Source organism: Trichosurus vulpecula, chromosome 7, assembly GCF_011100635.1.
Source record: "Trichosurus vulpecula isolate mTriVul1 chromosome 7, mTriVul1.pri, whole genome shotgun sequence".
Lineage (NCBI taxonomy): Eukaryota > Metazoa > Chordata > Mammalia > Diprotodontia > Phalangeridae > Trichosurus > Trichosurus vulpecula.
In genome coordinates, this window is record NC_050579.1 from 258,663,333 (window position 1) to 258,685,267 (window position 21,935).

Sequence of the window (21,935 nt, forward strand, 5' to 3'; positions counted from 1 at the left end):
CATTACATATTATGGAAGGATAATCAGGAATTTTCATCAAAATGTCAGGTGAAAATCTAATGCCAGGGAGTTGAATTAAGGACCCAAGTAAACAGAACTGAACCAAACAGAACATAATCCAAAGAATCAAAAAGTTTGAAAGTATGAAAGCCAACATCAAATGGGGAAAAAATACAAGTCTATAAGAAACTTGGACATCAGACTAAGATTCTCTATGATGAAACTTCTCCGTACTCAAAGCCCTTTCGGTCAAAGGGGGTGAGATGATTGTCATGGTTCTTTCATGGTTTTAGAGAGCCAATCAGCTGGCAGGTCTGGGACCTGACATGCACTCTCACCTCTTCTAGGACATAGGTTCCTCAAATACTCCTGTTTTTATTGTCCACAGTGAAAAGAACAGTTTTCTATATATAATAAACACTCAATAAATGTAAATGCACTCAATCCTTTTATGTCTACTAAGTACAAGTCACCAGGAAGTAAAAAAAAATAGGATTCTTGCCTTTAAGAAGCTTATATCTACTAGAAAAACAAGACAAACAGGTGAAAACTTGACAATTAAAAACACCCATGTAACAGATAGTTAAGTGACTATACATAAATAAATCTATATCAAATTGCTTAGCATCTTAGAGAAGAAGGAAAGAGAGAAAATTTAGAACTCAAAATTTTATTTTAAAAATTAATGTTAAAAATTGTTTTTACATGTAATTGGAAAAAATAAAATAGTGTTTAAAAGAAAAAGACGGTTAATAAATGCAATAAACACTATGAGGATGGAGGGATCACTACTGGCTGGAATAGTAAGGAATAGTAGGAGGTGGGACTTGAGCTGGGCCTTAGAGGATTTAAAGAGATGAAAGGCATTCTATTGGAAGGAAGAGAACAAGAAAAGATTTGGAGGTCAAAATATATATGTGATCAGGAAATAGTAAAAACACTCTGCAAGCTGGAAAGACAGATTGAACCCAGGCTAAAGAAGGCTTTAATTTGGGTTTTACTCCTGAATAACTATCAATTCAAGGATAGAATAATACGATAAAATTAGTAATTTAGCAAATTACTATGTCAGTGAGTCAGAATGGCAGAGGGACAGAGTCAGGAAAACTTGGGTTCAAATATACCAATGACATAAATTTACTATGTGTTTGACCCTGAGGATGTGTTACTTATCCTCTCATTGTCCCAAACAATAGACAAAGACTTTAAGTAGCAAGTTGGTGCTAATATGCGTTGAAAGATGGGTTTTCTCCACTGAAAGTTTCTTATGCTAATGAAATCAACAGGTCCAGACCAAAAACTTATCATGGTGGTAGAAAAGACAGTCTACAGTGAAAGGACAGCAATAGAGAAAGGAAGACCAGTTAAAAGACTATTAGAATAATCCAAGCATGAAATGGTGTAGACCTGGATTAAAAAGATATCAGTATGAGTATGCTTTTAGAAAAGTTGGAGTCCTTATATTCCAATGGATGAGAGGGGCATAATTTATTCTGACATCAGTCCATAAAACCTAGATCTAGCTAGGTGACCAGGACAACATATTAACCTTCAAGCTGTCTGTTATAATGTACTCAATCTTAGACCTCTTCAGGAGTGTAGAAACTGTGCATTACAAACTCTCCTGCAAAACAAAGAAATAGAAGAATAGAGGGCAGAATGGTAATACTAGGTGGGATTACAATCATAGCAGTAGTGGTAACAGTAGCAATCACGATAGTAATAAGACTATGCCAGCAGAGAATAAGCTCTTTCAGATCCCACCAGGCAGAAAAGGATTTGGGCCCAAGCATTATCCTGGCTAAGCTTGAAGAGAATCATCAACAGGCTGGCTTCCAATTAACAAATATTTCAGCCACAAAACACTCAAAGGCTTCCTACTAAAAAATGTTGTCATTTGAGTCATTGGAAGGAGGAACCACATTAATAAATTACAGATTCTTATACTGAATACATTTGTGGAGTGCTTTACAAAGTATTTTTACATACATCCTCTCATTTGAACCTTATAAGAATAATATCTGGCAAGTAGAGTATTATCCTGATTTTACAGATGTGAAAACTGAGGTTTTGAGAGATTAATTTACTCTCATGGTTACATATCTCATTAAGTGGAAGAACCAAAATAAAAACCAAGAGATTCGGACATCAGTTCCAATGTTTTTTTTTTAACTATACACCACATGAGGAAACTGCTAGTAAGTGAGCTATCATGTGCAAAAATCTGCAAAAATGGTTTATCGAGACTGTTTCTTCATAGGTAAAATGAGGGAATGCTAATAAATGACTTCTAAGTTCTGTTCCTTCAGAGCTCAGCTTAAGTACACCTCGTATATATGGTCTATCCTGATGCTCCAAATTGCCAGTGTCGGTCAGTCAATAAGGATTTTTTATTATAAAATTTTTATTGTTACAACATAGGTAAGTGGCCCCAGAAATGTTGGCCTGATTTTGTTATCACCCAATCTTAATAGCAAAACATACAGTACACAGTGGTTTTAAGGAGCCCTAGATTTAGAGAATTATGAAAAATACAACACAAGCTATGATAGGAACTTAGTAAAAGCTGAAAAGGAAACATTGGGAGCATATACTACTTCTTAATACTGGTATGACAGTGGTAGCAGCTTTACAAATGTATGTATTTGCATATACCTATATAGTTATCAGATGCCTATTGAACCTTCCCTTTGAAGTCAAAGAGGTACAACAGTATTCATCCTTGGTGAATTATCAAGTTATTTGTAAAATGAACACAGTACATAATAGAACTATTGTAAAGTTCACTTTTGCCTGTAAAACACCATTCTGTAATAAGAAATTAACTGTTTCCTCTATGAGCATTCCCTTAGTTCTTGGCTTTTACAAAGACAGCCAACAAGTTTTGTTTTTTTAATAATACATTTCATTTTTGGCACATGTGTCTTACTATTGCTTCTGTATTTAGCCATTGTGAGTGTTAAGACATCTGCTCATGTATCTCAGAAATATGATTGTCTAAGAAAGGGCCTAGGTTGAATAGACAGCCTTAGAGCTCAGATGGGGATTTTCTAGGGCCATTGTACTTTGACCAAGGTTTAAAAATAACTGGATATTTTAGGAAATTCCCTAAAACTAGATTTTTGGCTTAGGAACTTTCCAAGGATTCTCTATTTGTCTCATATTACAGCTTTTGTCAGAAAGATAGTAAACTTACTGAGGTTTTGTAACCTTGTTCTTCCTACCCCTGAAGTCCTCATTAATTCATTCATTGACTGTTGTCCTCATTCTTAGAGCAGCAGATGAGTCTCTTGAACAGCTCCAGACCTGGTTTTGTGTGTAAGGACAGCTCCCTCTGCTCTATGAGTAGAAGTACAGGAGAAAGAGCCTTGTGCCCAGAGCCAACTTTAGAGCTCATGCAGCCCTTGGGAGAAGGCATAGTAGAAGCACAGCACCTATTGGGACTGTCCATGAAATTTCCCTTTGGCTTCTTGAATATGGAATATGAAAAGTAAAAGACTGTTAGGGCATAATGGTGAGCTAGAAATAGTTACACAAGATAGTGGAAGAGGTGTATTCTACCTTTTAAGGCCATCAGGGTCCTATCTCTTACTTGTTTCGATAAAGATGGATAGGGCTGAAACCCCTGTTACCTATTTATTTGTTGGGTAGCAAATGTAGCAATTACAAATGACTATTCTTAAAATGAATCAGTCACTCAAAATTCTATCATGACAAATTAAAGAAAGGATATGACAGATATTTAATTAAGTTTGATCAGCTAGACAACCAAAGGCAAAACAAAGAAAACCTAATATCCTATTTGGACATGTTTACTAATTGAAACAAAATGGACAATATTTAGATCTATACTTTTTGCTGTGTAGATACACAAGGGATGAATTATGGGTTTTTGTAATCTTTAAAAATGACATTTGAGCACTTCTATTTAATATTTTATCTTCAAACATGACCCATCATTGACATTAATTTTACTTATCAAAGCTGTTTGCAGAAAGCTGGGCAGCTAGATGGCACCATGGATAGTGCACTGGCCTTAGAGTTCAAATCTGACTTCAGAAACTTGACACTTACTAGTTTGTGTGACCTTGGGCAAGTCACTTAACCCCAAATTGTAAAGAGAGTGATTGGGGGGGGGGGTATAATAGAGCTGGAGCTTGGGATAGGCTATTTGGGTAAGCCAGCTGAAACTTTCACAGCAAGGCCTTGGTCATTATTGGAGTCAACCTTGCTCCAGTTTCCATATTTTCTTTATTGATGAGAGAGGTTCCTCCTAGGCGCCTATTTATGTTGACTTTCCTAAGAAATCTTCTCAGATTCATTTGGCCTTTGCTGGGAGTGATTATCACATTCGTGACATAAATGGAAATTTGGACTGAGGGTTCAGGGGGACATTCTGAAGATCAGAGCCCATAACCAGTGCTTTCATTCTTTCAGTGATGACGGAATCTTACTCCTGTCGGTAGAACTATGTCTTCTTTAACTTCATAGTGAGTAGATCTTTAACAGTTATATGCATGGGCACATCTTGTTTTAATGGTGTAGCCTGAAGTGTTTTGGTATGAGCAACAAAGGTGCTGAGCAAAGTGGAAGAGGCAGAGGTGGTGGAGGTAGTGGAGGGGTAGATGAGGCAGAAGAGAAGGACAAGGAGGAAGAGGAGAAGGACGTGGAGGAGGAAGGAGAACTGCAGGCTACTGTGTCAGGTGGGAGTACAGTACAGGTGGGAGTATGGATGCTGATTCTCTAATAGTGGTTTGAGGTTGAGCAAGGTCCTCTGGTAGCTGAGCCTTCAAGTGACACGTTTTATGCCCATCCTGGCAAGAGGCAGGGGTCTAAGAGATGTTCAGTGCTTGCTGGAGCTTGTAGAATTCATGTTCCAGCTGCTGTCTACTCAGGCTGAGTTCCCAGAAGTAGATACAGGATGGAAATAGGTAGTCCTTCAACAACATCTCTAAATTCTGTGTAATATTGCTCTGGCAATACCAATGAAAAGACCACATCCTCTTTGCTAAGAATTTCATTGGATTTTTCATGAAGGAAAATGTGATAGTCCAGGCTAATGTTTGCCAACTTTGGCTACAATCTGCATTTGTGGGAGGGGTATTTATCACCCTTTCAGGTGGAGATAGAGTTGGAGATGAAGAAGGAGAGGAAGGAAGGGAAGGAGGAGAAAAAGGAGAAGAAATGGAATAGGATCAGAAGGACTAGCTCTTCTTTTTTTGAGTAACATTTTGGCTCTGGCTCTCAACTTCCTTCTTCTCTAGTATTTGTGCTTCATCATTTTTTAGCATGAGAGCCCTAGGAGGTAAACAAGAGTCTGGGCAATGTTCTCTCTGTCAATAAACATTTATTAAGCATCCACTATGTGCCAGGCACTGTGCTAAGCACTGGGGAGAGAAAAAAGAAGCAAAAAGCCTCTGCCCACAAGGAACTTACAATCTAATGGGGCAAACAACAAGCAAATAAACATGTATGAACATGCTAATACTGGATAAAAAGAAAATAATTAAAAGGAAGACACTAAAATGAAGAGGGATTGGGAAAGGGTTCCAATAATTGGGACTTGAAGGAAGTCAGGGAAGCCAGAAGGTAGAGATGAGAAGGAAGAGCATATGGGGCAGCCAGAGAAAATTCTATGAGCCAAGAGATGGAGTGTGTTGTTCCTGAAAACAGTCAGAAGGCTAGTGTCACTGGATCAAAGAGGACATGGAGCATGAAGTGTAAAGAACAAGTTGTGAAAGGTTTTTGAATGCCAAACAGAAGATTGTGTATTTGATGCTGAAAATGATAGGAAACCACAGAGGTTTATTGAGTAGGGTAGCTGAAATGGTGAGACTAGCACTTTAGGAAAATCACTCTGTGGCTGAATGGAGGATGGATTTGAGTAGGGAAAGAGTATCTTTGTCCTTCACAGGAAATTATTTTCTATATATTTTGTTCTTACTAATCTATGTTTGCATTGTTCTATCTCACCCTTAAAGAGAATATAAGCTCCTTGAGGGTAGGAGCCACTTATTTTTATCTTCTGAAAAACCAGGACTGTATATGACAAGAGTTGACACTTAACCAAATGTTTGTTGAATGAATTAATAATCCCTTCTTAGTTTTGACATCGAAAGAGACAGAAATTGCAAGAGACAAGAGAGTAGATTGTTGGGGTTAGGATGAGAGAAATGCAATGAAATATATGCCTGAATTCTCTCCATTTATTTCTCAAATCATGATTATGCTGTTGCTAATTGTGTTCATAATGGAACTAAATTGTCAGCTCCCAAAGGTCAGTGACTCAACTCCTAGCATGGATTTAGAACCCAGAAGTGTTCATAACTAGGGTGAAGAAGAAAAACTTAAAAACTAGGAATAGTCTGATGAAAATCTGGAATGGCTGGAGATTTCTGGATTTTTTTCTGGTGACCAGGCTCTGAAGCTTGGGGGTCTAAATGGATTTATAGAAGAAAAGGCAACATTGTTTGAATACTGCCTCCCACCAGCTGTTTTTCTCCCTAGTTCAGATATTTAAATGGAACTTGCTCCATGGGCCAAACATAATCTATTCACATTTTTCAAGCCCTGACTCCTTGTTTGAATGTTAGGCTGAGGTCAGAATTCTTGTGCCCTTTTCCAGAGACAAACTGACTTTAGGACAGGCATGCAACTGCAAAATGCTGTTCAGTGCAATAAATATGAAAATACTTACATTCCCTGGGGGATTATAAAGCATAAATCATGTCTCTAAAGAGTTAGGACAAGCTTATATGAAAAGCATTCTAAGTGGAAAATTTAAAATAAATATAAGGTGACTAATACTGCAATCTCTCACCAAGTTCTGATCCAAAAAATGTGGCCACTGATTTAATGCATTCTAGTGTATCAGAATTACCAACCTGAATAACCAAATAGTAAAATGACGAACAGACATCACAGGATTCACTAATCTGTCTAAATGTGCTTCAGTTCCACACATTTGTTGAATTGGTCAAAGCAGCTGCTTTGTTTTTTACGAATCCTGGTATTTTTTTTTTATGGAACTTAAAAGAATCATCAACAAGAGGATTCTCTCTTTAAGCCTGAAATGAAGTACAGCTGTGACATCCTGCTGTGAATCTGGACCCATTCATCAGGCTAATATTAACAGATTTGGGGATGGGATGTAGGGGAGGTGAAAGCAAATGCTCAGAAGAGCAAGGAGTCAGGGGATTATTACCCTTTAGCTAAGGCCATAAAAGGAACATTGAAATAGTTATGAGCTCAACAGTTGTTTGTTCAGTGAATACCAGAGTTTATTTAAGGGATACTAGTAATTATAGTTAAGTTCACACTTAATTATTAAAAGCATGATTATAAAGATCACAATTAAACATTAACTCTCTCTGTATTTATCTAACAAACATAAACTGGCAGAATGTTAAAGCTGCAAAAGAATTCAGAGATCATCAATTCAACCTCTTCACATTGGAGCTTGTTAATGGTATGTCTCAACTTTTGCTACTCCCAACCACAAGATGCATAAATCATTACATGATTCCTCAATCTGACTACCGGGATTGAGCCTTGTATTCCTGAATGTGTATGTGTCTGTCTTCCTTGGAAACTGCCCTCCTTCTTTTACTTTAACTTGGAATTATATAATCTTAAGAGTCGGAAGTAACTTTAGTGGTCATCTAGTATAACCACACAATGTAATAATCCTTTCTATAATATCAAATCACCTAGTAAACATTTAATAAATGTGTGCATAATAAACGACTAATATTGAGGGAGATACCAAGTTTAGATATAGTTCCTGCCCTATTGGAGCTTAAAGTCTACCATGTGGATCCACAGAAATAGCACAAGAATAATATGTAAAAATGCCTGGGGGGGGTGAAGACAAATGACTATGTTTTCTGAATTTAGCTGAAATGCTGGGTTAGGTCAGAAAAAGGAAAGGTAATTAATGATTACAGGATCAGGAAATTCTTCATGTAGAACGCAGAATTTGGTTGGGCTGTAAAGGTGGAGGTCCTTTAAAGAGATCCAATAGGCAGCAAGAGTGTAGAAGCTATTCCATGTATAGAAAACAATATAAGCAAAGACTCATCCATAAGAAAGCAGTTAGGCTGTTATCTGGCTGGAATAGAGTGTACATAAAGAAATCATAACATATTGATGATAGAAAAAGCATTTATTATGCACTGATTATGCACCAAGAAGTATGCTAAGTGTTAGAGATGGAGAGAAGGCAGTCCTTACTCTTAAAGAAATCATACTCTAATTGAGGGAGATGATATATAAAAAAAGTTTCAGTCTCAGGGAGGATATGACAGAGGTTCAGTGTCAGAGGACATGGAAAAGTACAAGAGTCTTTGGGATACACTGACATACTCTGCATAGAAGGGAGCAGTCCACCAGGGGGAAATGTGTCTAAGGGATGGAACGGAGCATGGATTTAGAGTTTCCTCTGGCAGAGTAGGAGTGTTGGACAAAGAAAAGAAAATAGGAAGGGGGAAGCAAGATTGAAGGTGAGCTCCTAGGAGGTCTGTGGTGGTTAAGGGAGAGGGCAGTCTCACTTCATGCCAACTCCAGCTTGGGCCCTCCTCACATCCCATGATGGAGATAGCCAGGCTCAGAGGTGTCAGAAAGACCTTAGTTCAAGTCACTCCTCTGACACATTCAAGTTGAATGACTGAGTAAGTCACCTAACTTCCCATTTCCTCATTAAAACTGCTGAAGATCTGTTTTAATAGTAGGAGTTCCCTCACTAGGAGTTTCCTAAACCAATAAAACCAAAATTCTATTGAAAAAAACAAAACAGAGCTCATAAGAGAGAAATCATATGAAATAAAGGCTAGTAGCAAGCTAAAGAATTTGACCTTTACTCAGTAGGCAACAAGGAACCAGAAGCAAGTTTCAAGCAGGGAGATAATGAGACCTGTGTATAAGAAAGACTAGTCTGTTTGAGGTAGAAAGGACCAACTGAAGATGGTGAGGAGAGAGAGTGAAGGTGGAAAGACCTGTTAGGAAACTATTGTGATGATCCAAATGGCTGACAAAAAAGAAGTGGTGGCAGCAGAGAGAAAGTGCACGGATCAAAAAGATCTTACCAAGACAGAGACCCAGGTCTCTGAAGCTGAAGTTGTTTCACCCCCCCTGCAGGTTTTAGGTGTAGCCCAGGGCTCTGAGAACAATCTGGCCCCAGGAAAGAAAAAAATACAAAGATTTGATCCAACCATAATTTAGTCAGTCTAAGATCAAGTCAACCTTGTTGCTAGTCCTGGTCTCGCTTCCAGGAAATGGGCAAGATTTTGTATTGTTATCCCTGCTGACCTTGATTTCCAACCAGTAACTTGCCTAAGTTTTGGCCCAGGTAGTCTACTTACTACTTCTATTACTAAGGGATTGAGTACTGAGAGGACTGATTAATTTTCTTATTTTTTTTATTAAGTATTAATAACCAATTAATATCAGGGATCCAGAATTTTTTTCTCTTTCTATTTCCTCATTCAAATCCCAGTGCTTGTGAAGGCCACTGTTGACAGATGAGATTGGGTTAACATTCTCCTCAATCTCAGGAGAGACCTCACCCACCTGGGGCATAGGTGACTTGGATGGAGGTAGATCCCTTTGTCTAAATTGCCCAAGGTAGGGGTGGTCTGGGTAGAGATGAGTAAAGATGACCTAATCAAAGTCATATCTCCTAGCCCCTTATTAGAGTAAGCCCACCTCTCATTGTAATATTCACTGTTTCATTAATTGTTAACCAATGAGAGGTGATTTTCACCCATCAGGTACGCCCACTCTGAAACAGTATTAAAACTCTCAGTGGCCCCCAAAGTTTGTCTCTGGTTCCTAAGAGTGCCATTTACCTCATTTATTATCAGCTAGCCATAATTAATAAATTGATATTACCCCGAAATTACATTCCTCGGACTTTGCATATGTGACAGTACCTACTTTATTGCTAACCATCTTAAAAAAGAACTGAGGACTTCCTTTGAGAAGTAGTACCTACCTCTGGGTCCCTCCTACTACTGTCACTTTTTCAATCTGCCACTGTGACTGATCTAGTTTTCTACAGGGTGTTCCTAAAGTCTGGACACATAAGCAATTGACAGCAATGTGGAATTACTGCACCGAGTTCATGTGAATGTTGCAAATCGCATCAACCTTTGCATCACAAATGAATTGAAGATGTTATTTGTTAATACTCCAATTAAATAAAATGTTGTTGAAAATTTCATTCATTTCATTTCTTGAAAGCATGCATTTCTGACTTTGTGTCCAGACTTTAGGAACAGCCTGTATTCTGGCCTGCCTCTACCCAGAACCTATCACTAACAAGCCTTGACATTAATTCTTCTGGTAGTCATTGAATGTGAATATTTAAAACAACATAAAGTCCCACTTTACTTGCTTGATTCAAACAAAGGCAAAACTCAAAAGTACTTGATTGCCTTAAGTGCTGAGAAGCATTCCAAAACAAAAGACAACAAAAAGTCTCACCCTGCTTGTCATTACAGGGTGACGTCTTTTGATTCCTGCAAAAATTGGATTTAAGTGAGGTAGAGTTGCACGAAGTAGTCAGCCTCACTCTCTCCTCCAGAGTCATCACAGTCCAGGGGCAGGACAGAATCAAGACAACTTTCCAGGGATGCACACATTGATAATGAGGTTGACACACACATTGCCAGAGCTAGCTCGGTGTTTGGGAGGTTCCAAAGGAAAGTATGGGAGAGAAGAGGTATTAGACTGATTATGAAACTGAAGGTCTACAGAGCTATGGTGCTGACCTCACTGTTATATGTCTATGAAACCTGGACAGTCTACCAGTGCCATGCCAGGAAACTGAATCGCTTCCATTTGAATTGTCTTAGGAACATTCTGAAGATCACCAGGCAGGATAAGGTACCAGACACTGAGGCCTTACTCGAACTAAACTGCCAAGCATTCAAACTGCTTCAGAGAGCGTTTGAATGCACAATGTATGCTTGCCAAAAAGACTATTTTATGGAGAACTCAAACAAAGCAAGCATTCACATGGCAGTCAGAAGAAGCCATACAAGGACACTCTCAAGGTCTCTCTCAAGAACTTTGGAATTGACTGTGTGACATGGGAGACACTGGCACAGGACCACTCAGCATGGCATGCTCACGTCAGAGAAGGTGCTGTGCTCTATGAGCAAAGCAGAATTGAAACAGCTCAAAGGAAACGCAGGATATGCAAGTTTGGAGTATTCGCCCCAGAAGTTCACACGGACTATTTTTGCTCCACCTGTGGTAGAGCATTCCAAGCTCATATTGGCCTGATTAGCCACAGTCTGACACGGGGAATCTTGACTCAAACATAGTGATCCTCTTAGAGAATGAAAGACAACAACCAACTAACCATCACTAACAATCACAACTCATCTTTTTTTTCCTGGGATTGGTTAACAGTAGGGCCCAAAATTGCTAATTAATCTCTAGTGTTCTGATGCCTACACAATTTTTTTTCCTGTGTTAATTATTAACCTATTTTGAGTGGCTGTGTATCTTATTTAGGAGTCTCTGCAATGTTCAAGGGCTTGAGGAAATATTCCATGGGGTTTGTCCCTGGCAAAGGAATTTGTTATGTTACCCAAGAAACAGACTTTTTTTCTGTACTCTACGATTTTCATCATTACCAGACCACCTCTCAACATTGATTTCTCACCACTACCATCCCTGGAATTTTTTTTTCTTTAGGACTTTCTTCCTGAAACTTCCTAAAATTTAGAGCGGTACTAAAAACTAAGAAGGTGGTGGTTTTCTCTGTATTGAAAGCCTTCAAGGCAAGGTTGGCTGACTGATCACTTGTCAGGGATGTTGTTCAGGGTAGATTAGATAGCCTCTGAGGTTCCTTCCCAGATCTTACCATATTTTTTCAGTACCATCTAAAAACATTTCATCCTCTCTGATAATCTGGATTATTATGAGGTGTTTCTCAAGCCTTTTACCTCTTTTAGCAGGGAGATTGTACTTGTCCCAGAGACTAGCACAGTTCCTGACACATAGTAGGTGTTTAATAAACTACTCCTGATTAACAAACCAAATGCTGATCATATCTAAGAACACAAGACAGCCTTTTGTGGGTTACTGAAACAATTATTTCAGTGTTGACACTGTGTATCTAAATCAACTAATAATTTTTCAAAATTCTCCTTGAAAAAATCATGAAAAATGTTTTTGTGATTACATATGGTGATGCTAGTTCCTCAACAAAAAGATTCTGTCTTGCAAATGGTTCTTCCTCCAGCCACTAACAAAATCCCCTACCCAGATTCTCAAACATTTGCTTTGATAATGCATTATTCACAACTGCTACAAACTCTTTCCCCCCATTACCTCTCCTAGAGTGTAGCCTCATTTCCAATATAATATCACCCCACCCTCAATTCCCTTCTCTACTAGGTCCTTCCCTTTTCCCCTCCCAATCGCACAATTTCAAAATTGAAAGGAACCCCAGAGATCACCTAGACCAAACAATACCTGGAAAAAACCATCTGGGAAGACCTTCAGTAAAAGGAGTAAAGAGAATAAAGGGCAGCTCATTCCAATCATTAGAAAGTTTTTTTTTCTGAAACCTAAAGTAGCAATTGGATTTAAAGATCTTTCCCACCCATTAGTGGGCCATGTGACCTGCTTACATCACAGGAAGCCTAAGACATATGTGGTGGGAGGAGCTTCCTGACAGGAAAAGGAAGTTACGTCACAGGAAATGCTGAGAGTGTGAGAGAGTGAGAGAGAGAGAGAGAGAGAGAGAGAGAAAGAGAGAGAGATGTTATGGCTGCTGGTGGCTGCCCTCATGATTATTAGAACTGAACAGGCTGATTTAGCTGTACTGTGAGTTTGTTTTGGGAAGGCTCCCAGCAGGGGGTCAGAGAGGTTTTGGGATGGCAAGTTTCCAGGCTGCGATACGGCTGACTGGCTGTGGGAGCTGAACATTTGGTTATGGGACATGATTTTCTGGTGTCTGAATAAATGTTATACTTCTTTTACCTTCTTTATAGAGAGTCTCTCATACTTTGCAAAGCAGAACTACGGGCATTTTGACAATTATCATCTACGTTGTTATTATTGCCTTACTGTTTCAAAACGAAAGCCTGAATTTCCCTCCAAGCAACTTGCATCCAGAGCACCAGCTTCTGCCCTTGAGGAACAAACAGGACCAGTAATTCCTCTTACATTATATTTTCATTGGTTAAACATCTTTAGTTCCCTTCAACAGATCTTCATCTGGCATAGAATTTAGGACTTTCACTGTTTTGCTTGTCCTCCTCTAAATACCCTAATACTTTGTCCTTTCTAGCATGCAGTATCCAGAACTGACCATGCCACTCCAGAAGGCTGACCAGGGCCATGGATAGGGAGAATATCATGTCTATATTCCCAGAAATTAAATCTCTTTTATTTCAGGTCAAAAATCACATCTATATTGCTTATGTCTTTATTCAGGTCATTGAAAAAAATTAAATTGATAAAAAAGTCTACTATAAATAAAACTCTCTTTAATGTCAACCTTTTCCACACTTTCTCTCCTCATCTTCTTACCTTAACATAAACCTGGTTCACCGTAGATGACAGCACATCACCACCATTTCTATGGAGATTTTCCTTTTCCCATCATACTTTTTTCCCTTTCTTAGCTTCTATGAGGGAAGAATAGCAACCTATTTCTTGCTCCCTAGCACCACTTCCAGGCAATGTATTTATCATTATCTGATTATCTGAATTTGATTTCTATACATTTGATTGTACAACCTTCTCCAATTACCACCACCACCTTTCTCAGATCCACTTCTATCTTCCTAAATGATTTCATAACTTGGTTCCCATTTTTGCCTCTCTGAATCTATCTTCTAACATTCTTGATTTCATCATTTATGCCAAACCATCAAACAAACTCATCACAAAGCTCGTCAATCCCATTATCATTTGATTCTTCCTTATCCACTCACAAGTGGATTTTACGCTATTGTATAACTCATTATTTAGTTATTTTAAACATTTTATATTCTTCTATGTTGGGGGTCCTGCAGGAACACAGAGGGCTTTCTGATGATTAAAGGAGAGGACCTACCAGAGTAGATGGAGAGACAACTGTGGTCCAATCTGTGATCAGAAAAGATTTTTAAAAAAGTTCTTTGTGAAGGACAGGCCAGAATCCACCCAGTAAACAAATTCTGAAATCAAGGAAGGAAGGAGAGATGGCTTCCTCTAGGAAATACTAAAGAAAACTCTAAAAGGAATCACTATAAAGATGTGACAAATCCTCTGATACTTATCAGTTATGAGGCCAGGGGTAAATCACAACCTCTTAGAGAATCAGTTTCCTCAACAGTACCTGGAAGGTGAGAATACTTAAAATACTTGCCTAATAGAGCTGTTATGAGGAAAGCCCTTCGCAAATCTTAAATATCCTACCTTCAAAGGTCAATTAATTGGGTTGGGTGAATCCAAGGTCTGACTAAATACGGCAGATTGTTGTGTTCCAATGTTCTTGTTAGCTGACTGCATCAACATTTATAACAAAGAAGTTATCCCAAATATTGAAAGTCAAAAGTTGTACCTTCTAAATTGAACATTCTGAAACTACTTCCACTAGTGTATGCCAATAAAATGTAAAATAAAATTAAAATATCATTAGCCACAGACTGAACAAATCACAAAAGAAAATTTCACTAAATTTCTACCCAGCTAGCAACTAGGTAAAAAGTACTATCTAATCAGCTACTAATAAAGATGTGGCACTACCAGTAATATAGCATACAACTATGTCAATATGAAAGATTATTCCCTTATCTTCACCTTAAGGTTGCAATTACCATTAAAGCTAGTGGTCCTCCTTGAGCAAATGACTTAACCTCCTTGGGCCTTAGATTTTTCACCTGTAAAATTATGGGGCTGGCCTAACACCCTTTAAAGTCCCTTTCAGATCTAAACCTGTAGTCCTGCCCTTTACCTCTGATCTCAGATACACTATTTTCCTGTAAACTTATAAATGAATTCTACAAATTTTCACGCCTGCAGAAATCTCAATGAACTCATCACATCTTTCTCACAGAACCTTAGAATTAGAATGAACCTCAGCAATCATGTAGTCCAACTTTTCACCCATGCCGGAATCTAGTTTTACATTATCCCTAACCCAAGTTATCTGGTCTGATAAGAAAGCTCATCACTTTACTGGGCAATCCAATCCATTTTTGAACTTAATTGTTAAAAAATGTCTTCCTTATAATGAGCCAAAATCTGTTTTCCTGTAACTTCTACCCAGTGGTGAGAAGTGTGGAAACCATGTCAACTGAGGAATTGTTGAAGGAATTGGAAATGTTTAGTTTGGAAAAGAGAAGACTAAGGGGAGACATTATAGCTGTCTTCATATACTTGAAAGCTGTCATGTGGAAAAAGGAGTAGACTTGTTCTGTTTTCCTCTGGAGGATATTATGTGGATATTAAAGTGTTTTACAAACCTAAAAGCACAATATGTCAGCTATTACTGAGAGGCGGCAAGGGACAGGGGAAAATATGCTGAATTTGGAGTCATAGGACCTGGGCTCAAATCTATGTTCTATTACTTGCTAGCTGTGCTGGAGATGGACAAAAGACAGTCCCTGCTCTCAAGGAGATCACACTCCAATTAGGACAGCCAATATATATAAGAAGGTTCAGCTGCAAAAAGGACAGAAAAGCCTGAAGGTTTAATGCTTTAATGGTTCACTGACAGAAAGTATAGCAAGGCCCAGATGTCCTTAGGATGCATTGGGGTACCTTGCATAGAGGGGAGCAGTCCATCACTGAGAAGGGAATAGTGAATCTAAAGGATGGACTGGAGCACGGATTCAGGGTTTCTTCTAGCAGGGTAGGGAAAAGGAGTCAAAGTTGGACAGTGAGGAGAAAATGGGAGAGGGGAAGCAAGACTGGAGGTGGGCTCTTGGAAGGCAATGTTTCCTCATCTGTAAAATGAAAGGTTGGACTAGATGCAACCATCTAAGGACCTAACTCTGTATCTTGATCTTGTGATTCTATATATTATTGGCACCTTTTCTGTTCTACGCAAGAACAGAGAACAAAGCTACTCCCTCTCTTCCACGTGACAATTTTCAAATATTTAAAGACAGCTGTAATATTTCCACCTCCTACAATCATTCCTCAGAAAATATGATTTCTAGATCACTTACAATCGCCTCTGAATATATTCCAGGTTGACAATGTCCTTTTTAAAAACAAACATCTACAAGTGAATATGTGGGGTCACGCTAGCACACTGGTACTTCTACCCTCCTGATCTGGAGTAATATGGTTCTTTTAATTAAAGCCTAATTTTATATTATTTTTGAAGCAGCTGCATCATAGCAGTCATTAGGAATATGCTGGTGAATGAACAATCAGCTCTCCCAAAAAGTATGCACATTACACACTTTTAAGTTTAAGCTGCATTGCTAACATTTTCTACCTCAGTCTTAAGTCTAGAAAATCAACAAAATAATAAATCAAGCCCTAATTTGCAGCATTTGACAATTTCTGAGATATAAATGCTCAGACAGAAAACTTAACAATCAAGGCAAAACTCTTATGAGTTGACTCCAGCACATCTTTACTAGTAATTTACAATGAGCTTGTGACCAAACAAAACTTCCAAGATCTTTCTCATTTCCTTTATGTTGTCACAAGATAATATGATATACTGAATAGACCTGGATTAGAAACCTGCCTCAGATATTTACTAGCTATTTGACCTTAGGCAAGGCATCTAAACTCTCTGGGTCTAAACTTCCCACACCTATAAAATGAGGGGTTTGGACTAGATAATCTCTGAGGTCCCTTATAGCTCTAGAGATCTGTGCTCTAAAATCTCCTACTGACCAGATAAAATGCAACTAGTGTTAGTGATTATCATTATAACTGCTGATTGTTATGTCTTATATTTACATATCCTTTTTGCAGTTTAAAAAGTGATTTCACTGCTTTCTATTTTAAATTAAACTCAAATGACCTACAGGAAAATTTCTTCAGGATTATAAGCCAAACATTAATTTGCAAGACTTTTTTAAAAGTAACTAGTTATTTAAGAGGAGGCAGAATTTTTTAAAATAAAGAATTTAAATACGCTCTTTCTTTTAGAAGCTTGCAGAGAAGGGAAATTTAGTTAATGGTAAATATGTTGCAAACACAGATTGATCACCAGCCGGGAACCACGTCATTCCACTGTAAGTTCACAATAACACAGATTCTTTGCTGCACTGCTGACCATCAGTGGCAGATTGATGTGTAGTCCTCTGAGAGAAGTTGAAGATGAAAATGCAAAGACGAATTAAATAAGCTTCAAGTGTATTAATCATATGTTTCCTTTCTTAGAAAAATAGTTTCCTACCTTTCCAACCTAAGTTTTAAAGGGAAATTAAGAGTTGTATTTGCTTCATGACCCTTAAAAAGCTTACAATGTTTTTTTTAACTATACAAAAAATCCCAACACCCATGAAAGCAAGCTGTGACCATAGCCTCTAAGTTCAGAATTCTGAAGAAAGCTGTTTATTTCAGAAAGGTGACTGAGAGTCCACAAAATAAAGATTTTTATAACGCCATTTAAAATGCCAGAGCAGACATATTTAAGGATTTTGAAGCCTATGTTATGGCTTAAAACATAGATCAAAGAGGCAGGATGTTTTCCTAGATTTCTTACAGGTTTCAGTTATAGCTTTTTGCCTCTTTCAGCTAAAAATCCTGCAGTGGGATTCCCATAGATTGGGGAATTGCTAAAGAATTAGTGGTACATGAGTGAGATATCATTGTGAGTTAAGAAACAACAAATATGAGGAATTCAGAAGAACATGGAAAGACATAGATGAACTGATGCAGTGTAAAGGAAGCAGAATTAGGAGAATGATATGCAGAGGGACCACAATAATGTCAATGGAAACTATATAAAAGACGGCTGAACTCTGATTAAAAGTAATGACTACTCTTCTGCCTGGGAAAACTGATGATGAAACATAGCTCAATACTCTCCGAAGAGGGAGCCTATTGCTGTGGAATGTGGCATATGGATGGTCAGACTTAGTCATGTGTCTATTGGTTTTCCTTAAATGTTTTTTCCTTATTACAAAGGAGAATTCAAAGGCAATGGAAAATTACCATGGCGAAAAAGCAAAAGGCAACAACAAAACAAAAAATAAAGAATTATGGGAAAATAAATAAAAACCACAGGTTACCCAAGTGTTTGTGAACTGTCACAATACTATAAATGTGAATTTTTCAATGGAATTATTTTCTACAATTCTTTTATCACCATTCCTTAAATAAATAGATTTTCTCTAGAATTCCAGTAAGCACAAGAAAAAGGACTAATTTCACTGATCATTGTGGTCACTATACCAAAACTATCTTGTAAGATTCTATTCATGTGTCCAGTTTAAGAGCAAATTCTCATCAACAATTTTCTCTAACTTTAAAAAAAATTAAAGTGGGAAAATAGGAGATAATTTCACCATTTTGTTGCAGAGGATATTTCACTCTCAGTGAAAAGTACCATACCACTTAAATGAAAAGCTGAATAAAAAAAGAAATTCACTTCACAATATTTTCTCATATTTTTAAGGGGTATGATTAAACTACTGCCTTCATTTCCATAGAAAAAGAAATTTATCCACAAAGATAAAGAGGGATAACTATATAGTTGTTAATGATAAGGAGAAGAATTTAGTTTTTGGTAGCAGTACAAAAATCAAGAAATTTAGTAGTTTCCAGTGAGCTTCACATGTTTTCCTGAGAGAAGATTTGTGCTAATGCCTCCTAATGAAATGCCAAAATCCATTAAGAATAAATGAGTAGCAATTTTTTCCCACTCAGAAAGAAAAGATACATAATGCTTCATGTCATCACAAAAAAAGTTTGTTTTGTAACCACATATGAAGAGAGACAGCTTGTTATATCACCTGCACTACACTATTTGTTGGAATTTTAATAGGTAATTAATCTTGATTTGATGGGATTTAGGATTGAGGTGGGGCACATATGTTCAAACTATTATATTATAAATCTCAAACATTTCAGCAAATGTCATTCTGATTGTTCCCCTCTGCATAGAATACCATAAGTAAAATATTCAAGGTCAAGAACTTGGATTCTTTATACAATGCATTCAGGAAAACCAATTTATTGTTCTGTTTCAGTAAAAAGAGGTAATTTCTTTTAGAACTATGTCATATTGGCAGCAAATCTAAGGAAAGTCATAATTATAATTAGGCAATAGGTTTGGTAAGTGTATGAATTTGTCACATAAATTAAAACTTGTACCCTTCATCTCTCTATGGTAAAATTTTAAGTACAATATTTTATGTTCCTTTATAATAACGAATTAGGTATATGAGCTGTTTTCTACCATAGAATCAATGAAGTAGTTCTTTGTACTTATATCTATGTGAAGATTTAAAGATGGCTTTAGGGAGTGGTAGAATTAATATAAAAATATCTTAACTTTGAATGAGACCATTAGTTTTCTGTGGCAAAAACTGAGTAAAATTGTATCTTATTGAGAAAGACTAGCTTTAAACCAAATGAATATAAATCACAATCCAATCACTGTTTTTTCTGAAAGTATTTTTTCCCTTTCCTAGAAACTTAAATAAAAAAAAATCTTCCTAACACTTAAGGTTTTCGGTTTTAGAAAATATATACTACACATTTTAAAATTGTGATTTTCTTTTCTGATTGATTTTGCAGCTGTATCAGGAACCACTCATCAGATATGTTTCATGCATCACCTTCAAAGCAGCTTCCTCCAAGAAGGAGCATTTCTAATGATGATTTTTACTGGGTTTTTCACTTCTTGATTGCATCCTCTGCAATGGGAGGCACATCTCTTCTTTCCCATGGGTAGAGGAACTTCATCAAAATATTCCCAAACAATATTTCTTTAATAGTCTAGAGATTATATTCAGAAATATATGCCTTGAAACCTCAGGAATAATTTCTGTAGAAGTTCGTTTCATTTCTACTGCCCTTTTCACACAGATATTTCTCCTTGTCTGGTTCAATTCCACACACTATGCCAATCTCCTAATATTTTAACCAAGGGTGGGGAACCTGCGGCCATTTGGAAACCTTGTATCTTAAAGAGAGAGAGAGAGAGAGAGAGAGAGAGAGAGAGAGAGAGAGAGAGAGAGAGAGAGAGATTGAATCTATAAACAAAACTTTCAATGCAGTGGTAGCTGACACAGTCTTCTACTACCTCTCTTTTTCACATAAGTTTAAAAACTAACCATGTTTTCAGTGCCCAATGAGATTTCCTGTACTGGGCACTGGTTTCCCTTTGGATACAGTGGTTTTATTAATAACAGATTAATAATAATTCATTTATACATGGATTCTGTGAGAACCAAGCCTGACAGACTTCACTCCTCTCAGTAACACAAGGAAGGTGCAGGCACAACTCCAAAGGACTCACGATGGAGAATGCTATCTACATCCAGAGAAAGAACTATGAAGTTTGAATGCAGATTGAGGCACACTTCATGCTCGCCTTTTTCTCTTCTCTTCTGTTTTTGTTTTTGGGTTGTTTTATTTTTTATTTTTGGTTCTGTTTCTTCTTTCTCGTTATTCATTCCATTGGTCGTAATTCTTCTCCGCAACTTGACTAGTGTATAAATTAATTCAATGCGAAGTCATTCGTGGTAGTTATATGAGATTCCATGCCATCTTGGGGAGGGAGGGGGGAGGGAGGGGAGAAAATCTGGAACTCAAAATTATGTAGAACCGTCTGTTGTAAACTAAAAATAAAAATAAATTTAAAAAAAATAAAATAAAAAAATGAAAATGTCAAAAATAATAATTCATTTAATAAAAGCATTAATAATTAAGCACTTAGTAATAAGGGCATCTACATAATACTTTAAGGTCTGTAAAAGTGCTTTAAAAATACCATCTCTTTTGGTCCACTCAACTATTGTGTACTATTGTCATCCCCATTTTACAGATGAAGAAACTGAGACCAATAGAGGTCAAATGACTTGCCATGGGGTCACAAAGCTAGTAACTATTGGAGTTCAGATTTGAACTCTGGTCTTCCTAGTACAGATTCGGTGCTCTATCCACTGTGACACCTAGCTGCCTTAATCTTTCTATAAGGGTATTTCAGATTGAGTCCTCTGCCTAACCTGTTGTGACCTATTTATAAAATTTCTCTCAAAAAATTTCAAGGATATTGTGTCTCAATTATTCTTTGAGACTATAATACCTATAAGTAGCTATCTTATCTAAACTTTGTACCTAGTAGAGTGTTCTACATACAGTATGTGCCTAATAAATGTTTACTGATAAATAATTTGAATAATCCTCATGCAAGGATTATTGTGCAAGCTTTAATGATTTAATTTGTTCTCATGGTTCCTTTTCAATAAAACAAAAAAGCAAAAACTCCAAGTTTTTTATTTTAAAATTATTACCAATTTTTATCTACTCCAGAAAAAAAGTTATGTGCATGACAAAAATGAGTCAGGAATGTTAAAACTGAAATCCAATTTAAAAAAATAAGAATTTGACAGCAGTGATAGAGATGAGGGGAAGAGTGACCCAAATTATAGATGACACTACTGTGTTAGATGAACTGCTAACATGTTTTACAGAAAATGATACAGTACTGGGAGACAGAGCCAAGATGGTGGAGTAGAGACAGGAACTCTCCTAAACGCTCCCAAATTCCCCTCCAAGTAACTTTAAAATAATGCCTCAAGTTGAATTCTGGAGCAGCAGACCCAAAGGAAAAAAAAAAAAGGTTGAGGTGAAACAATTTTAAAGCCCAAGATAGTGTAGGAGATTGGCTGGCAAAGCATGTCACAGGTAGTGGTCAGCCTCAGAGGACAGGGCAGGCCACACCCTAACAACATTAGCAGCAGGCCTTGGAGGCAGCTGCAACAGCAACAGCAGTAGCTTCGGGAGTT

At 37.3% G+C, this 21,935-nt stretch overlaps 1 protein-coding gene and 1 pseudogene across 1 annotated transcript in view; both read right to left on the reverse strand.

Moving 5' to 3' along the window:
- Positions 1-21,935, reverse strand: part of STX8 (syntaxin 8) — a 279,229-nt gene that overhangs the window by 157,545 nt on the left and 99,749 nt on the right. The gene's annotated exons all lie outside the window — the stretch shown is intronic.
- LOC118858711 lies at positions 3,972-5,281 on the reverse strand (annotated as a pseudogene).